General features: G+C 32.9%; 1 protein-coding gene across 22 annotated transcripts in view; it reads right to left on the bottom strand.

Annotated features, from left to right (window-relative positions):
- The window catches only part of SLC8A1 (solute carrier family 8 member A1), a 414,612-nt gene that overhangs the window by 285,733 nt on the left and 122,843 nt on the right, over positions 1 to 6,036 (bottom strand). The gene's annotated exons all lie outside the window — the stretch shown is intronic.

The raw sequence follows: 6,036 nt of genomic DNA, 5'->3' as shown, positions 1-6,036 counted from the left end.
ATTCTATTATGTCTTTCTTGGTTGATTCATTCATTAATTCATCTGAATAAATACTTGATGAATACTATATTTGCTTTTATATTATTTAATACACAACCTGTCTTATGGCATTTATTGTTGACATATAAATGTGACACATAGTGCTTGGCAAATTAGGTACCCAATGATAAAACACTAAATGAATCTGGACCTATTATCCCTACTTTGATTTTGTTTTTTAACGATACGTTCTCTTTTGACACATCCTTGTGTTCAAAATTGGCAAATTAAAGATTACAGACACGTTGTAGATAATAAATATAAATCATGGAGCAAAGTTTCATAAATTTTTCACTTTTTTTTAACTTTGGAGAGGGTATTGTTTGTATATCTCACTTGTCACTTAATAACTTTTACATACCGGAACAAATTTGATATATGTTTTTTGTCCTTAGTTGGACAACAAAATAACAAACATTATATTTTAGAATTGCTCTTATCCTTCGCCATGTTTATAAGAAACATTTGACACAGGAACCATCCCAAAGACATTTGGTGACTGTCATTCTGCTTCATATTTTGGTAGAGAGCATCACTCAAGTTTAGTAATAAAAACAATAACAATGAGCATATTTGCCATGTGACAGGCCTGTGTTAAATACTTATATAAATTATCTCTTTCTAGATTTACAACTATGATAGTACTCACTAGAGAAGTAGGTACTAACAGAGAAAAAAATTAAATCTTAGATAAAAAAATTTGCTCAAGGTCACACCAACTAATTAAGTAATACTTAATACATAAACAAGTATTAAATATTAAGTAGTTGTCACTTAAATCCATTTGATGGATTTTGTCAATTTATTTGGCAAGACACTATTTAACAAAGGTACAGATCCACAGAAGTCACAGACTGTGGTATATGGGATGCATACGTGTGGTAGGGAAATTGTCATAATTAATAGCATCTGTAAACATTATCCTTAACAGAAATTTTAGAGACACAATGTAGTCCTATATCCAAGAGTGAACCTTCAGTCATTCACAGATCTGGTAACAGGGCATCTGCGAACTTTACAATTCACTATAAAGTAATAAATGGTAAGCACTGGCCAGGTGCAGTGACTCACACCTGCAATCTCAACATTTTGGGAGGTTGGAATGGGAAGATTGCTTGAGGCCGGGAGTTTTACACCAGCCGAGACAACACAGCAAGAGCCCATCTCTACAATTTTTGTTTTAATAGCTAGACATGGTGGGCCTGTAGTCCCAGCTACTCAGGAGGCTGACACATGAAGATCACGTGAATCCCAGGAGTTGGAGACTGCAGTGAGCTAAGAATGTGCCACTGCACTTTAGTCTGGGAGACCGAGCAAGACCCTGTCTCTAAAATAAATAAATAACATTTTAAAAAATGTTAAGAATTATTAAACTGTTATTTATTGTATTAACTAGAAACTTTATTGATTCACTCTGTATGTTATTGAGCACAGTCTTTTGTAGATTGTTGAAATTTGATGAAAATACAATGAGACAGTCTCAAGCAGAACAGAACCTTGCATCATGAATCACGGGTATAGAAGGCAACAGTCTCTAATTATTTTTGAAAGAAGGTACACTATACATCAACATCATCATCATTCAAAAAGAACATAGAAGACAGAACTAAATTCTTCTATAAATAAGAAATGGACTCACTTGGCCATCATTGCACCACCTATTGGTTTCTACTATGCTCATTTCTTCATGATATTATAGTTGTATTTTGTCATGATCTTCGGTGGAATATTTTATATTTTTTAATTATGTATCAGAGAGGTTTTATTAAAAAATTTCAAGGACTGGATAAAAGCCTTTTGAAACCAAAAAATATTTAAAAACCTAATTTCTCATTACTTTCACATTTGGGCATTTAAAAATGTATTAGCTTTTACAATTTTTTCCCGGCATTTTATCTTCTATTGCAATTATTGTCTTTTCTGTGGTCAGATGAGTCAAGGCTTTACTTGTGTAGATTAACAACTGTTACTTATAATAGCACTTGTAATTTCACAAGGGTTGCGTAATCAAGGTCAAATCTCTTTCCTAATGCCTGCCACCACTTCTCCTTAAGTATATAGAGTTCTTCTAAATCTAAGTGATATAGTACTTTCTTATAAAATATATTTCTAAAATAATCATAAATGACATGCTACTATTCAATTCCTATAGTACTCAAAAATTCAACTCTTATAGTACTTTTGATCCTGTAGTGATGAAAAGTTAATTGCAAATAGTACGGTCATTAATTGCTATCACCTTTTTAAGAGCGAGTATGTTCTTAACTGTTTCTGCAAATAGAATATGCAATAGGAATAATCCTAGTCTCGAGGAGGAAACTCCTTTTTTCTAATCAAGTTTTATAAGGAACAGTTTTTGAGGCATACTACTGTAACTCTGGGCTTTTCTCCTTCTCCTTCAGTGATCAGCCACACTTAAAGAAAGTTGTCTTGAATACTGGATTTAAAACATTCATTTATTTTTTCCTTCCTTTCTCTTTTAATCTCTCTCGAATCACCATTTTTCAAAGTATCTGTTTCTTTGGAAACTGTATCAATTGCTACGAAAAGACAGAAGTATAAATATAGGTGAGGAGATTTATAATAGAGATAAACATGGGATAATGATAATAATAACATCAATATAATGTAAAAGTTATCATATCAACAAGGAGAAAAATGTACTATGAGGAACAACATAAAACAAAGTTTAAACTTTGGCAGGCTGAAGCCAAGGAAACTTCTGAACACTTAATGTACCATCTTTCAAATGTCTTTCTGGAGAGCAGTTTGCTAAACTGTACTAAAAAAAGTTTTAAACTTCATGCTTTTTGATTCAGTAAATCCCCTTAAAGGAATCTATTTTAAAACAGAAGCTTGGCAAATATAAGTGTAAAATATGTAATGACAATGGTTTTTAAAATTAAAATAGTCCTGGAAATTATAAAATGTCCAAATAAAAAAAAGTACACAAAATGATAATCCACTTGATGGTAGAATATTATTCCACCACTACAAAGATTTGAGCGGTAGAAAGAACATTCACAAAAATGTAAACCTTATGAATTATAATAGGTGATTTTCATTTTTCTCTTTATAAATTTTTAAAGTCTCCGAGTTTTCTTTATTGAACTGGTATTGCTTTTGAGCTCCAAATAAATGCTACCATATGTTTTAAAAGAATATCTGATAGCATGGAGTATGCTTACAATATAATCAAGATATAAAGTATAATTTTAATTTTGAAATATAAGTTTACATATGCCCACGGACAAAAACAAAAAGGACTGTTAGGAAATACGTGGAAATCTTAAATGACTACCTGTTATTAATACAGCTGGAGATAATTTCTATTATTTTATTTTAGTTTAGATATTTTCCAGAATTTTATAATGAGTCTATTTTACTTTTAAATGGTAAATGTGTGTGTGTGTATAACAGAGCAATAAAGGTCAATGTAGCGGAATTCCTTTCCTTGGCTCAAACCTGAGGCTTCTTCTCAGACCTTGGGACAAAGGTCTGAGAAATAATATAAGGCTTTTACATTATTTGATCTCACCAAAGAATGAATGCATGAAACATAAAGCCTATAAGCTATTTTAGATCAGGATTTTTATTTGACATCAAGTAAATGAAAAAAGAGATAATGAATAATGGGACTACCCTTTTATGATATACAAAGCAAGGTGTTGGGTCTAATTACTTGATGAAATTTAGAAATCAAAAGAAAAAAATAAAGGGAAAACAATGCAGTTAAGTTTCTAACTATATTGTTAATAAATAATTGTAGGAAAAGTCAGTAAGTCCATATATTCATGTATGGAAACAGAACCCATGATGGATGAGCATTGGTTACTCCTCATTGCTGGAGGTTTTATAAGCAAACAGGCCAGTTTTCTTCTTTTGTGGCTTTGTGAGTTTTGCCCCTTGACATAAATAATGTATCCCTAAAATACCATCAATGACAACAAACTACCATTTTGTCTTCCTTGTCTATCTTCAGTATGTGGTGGTTCTACTATAGCAGATCACTTCAACCCAAATATTATCTTTAAACTCTCCAATGGTGTACACTTGAATAAAGAGAAACTAGAATATCTTAAGTAACTTGGATCCTAGAATTCACAGAGATCAAATTGTACATGAGCATAACAACCTTTATGAAGACCCAAAGAATGAATGATTCATTGGAAACAAGTATGTTCCAAAGGCTGACCTCACAGAGCATTGGACCTCAGAATTCAACCTCCATCTCTGTCTTTCTTTCCTTGTATTTTATTTAGGATTATTCTGTAGTAATTGTATTTCCAGGGTCTACATCTTTACTTGGATATTTTGTTCCTCTTTGTGTGCCTTCTCTCTAGAGAAATGCTGCAAGTATGGATCACCACCTTATTTTAGCTTCCCATTACTGTGGCACGTAGAAGAGAAGCAAAGGAGATAACAAAGAAATTGATATATTCTATTCACACAGGGGTAGGGTGGGAAGATACAAGCTTTTAAGAACTGGCTAAAGTTTCCAAAACTCAAACTTTTTTTTTCCATAATTTTTGCAAAGCTAATTGAAACCAGATACAAAACTTAACAGACAAACTACCTAAGAGTACCTTGATTATTCCTTCTGCATTGTTCTCACTGTTATTTATCTAAAGAAAGGGGCATCCTAGACCTTATAGCTATATTTTCATAATAAACTATCTATGCTAATTATGTTGAACTAGACTTATCAGGAGGATATTAACTTGGGGTACTTAAGAATTAGTTGTGGTGGCTCATGCCTGTAATCCCAAAGCATTGAGAAGCCTAGCGGGGTGGATCACTTGAGGTCAGGAGTTTGAGACCAGCCTGGCCAACATGGTGAAACCCTGTCTCTAATAAAAACACAAAAATTAGCGGCTGTGGTGGCATGTGCCTGTAATCCCAGCTACTTTGGAGCCTGAGACATGAGAACTGCTTGAACCTGGGAGGTGGAGGCTGCAGTGAGCTGAAATCATGCCACTGCACTCCAGTCTGGGCTACAGAGTGAGAGACTTGCCTCAAAAAAAAAAAAAAAAAAAAAAAAAAAGAATTAGTTGAGACTGATGGGCTACTAAGGGAATCTCTCATACTAGTTAATCAATTTAGCTACTTTGTATCTCAAATTGGCATCTCTAAATTGTGACTGAAAAGTATATAATCCCTTTTCAAAGCAAGTCATGGTGAAAAATGTTCCCTCTTAAGCCAGATAAACAAATGTTTATGCCACTGATGAGTAGTGCCCCTTAGAAATCATCAAAACCCGCTTTAGGGATTAGGGCAGAACATTTGAGAGTATAATTAAATGCATAAAAGTGCTTAAACTTGAATTGCTACAAAATATAGAAACCATTTGGAAATGTTTTATGGATCACATTAATGTGTGTGTGTCCCCATGAAACATAAGATATATATTTGTTGTTGCATAATGAGTTCTGACAGCACGCTTCCTAGAAGATGACGTTCGTCTAAGCAGTATCTTACTTTTCATTCTATAGCACTGCAAAAAGTGACTAATGATAGAGAAAATACTGAAGAGCATCTCCTTTGATACTAACTTCAAGCTTCTAAACCATGAGAAGGACCCATTTAAAACGTTAGGCTCATTTACTGATGCGAGTGGACCAAAGAAAATCACTCTATGCATCTAAGCAACAGTATGTAGTGTCATCACTAATTTATGTCCTTTGGGTAAACGTTCTTGTTAAACACACTGGTTTTTGACAATTTTGTTGGAAATTTTCTGTTTATAAATTTCCTCTTTTATTCAGAAGCTTGGACCAAATCAAATAATGCAAAGTGAACAATGTTCTTTTGGTGATGTGCAAAACAAAGAGAACTCTAAAACATTTTGTTAATTTTAATAAACAACATGACTTAGAAAAAAAGTAAATAAATCGAGAAGCAAGTAGAATCCAAATATCCAAATAATGGGTGTGTTAGATAAAACTATTAAATAGGAATAAAATCAGGTAAGAAAATTGCTTAAGACCTTGAGCCTAC

The sequence above is a fragment of the Gorilla gorilla genome, chromosome 12, assembly GCF_029281585.2.
Source record: "Gorilla gorilla gorilla isolate KB3781 chromosome 12, NHGRI_mGorGor1-v2.1_pri, whole genome shotgun sequence".
Taxonomy (NCBI): domain Eukaryota; kingdom Metazoa; phylum Chordata; class Mammalia; order Primates; family Hominidae; genus Gorilla; species Gorilla gorilla.
The sequence above is the reverse complement of the archived record's forward strand: the minus strand, read 5'-3'. Positions and strand labels throughout refer to the sequence as shown.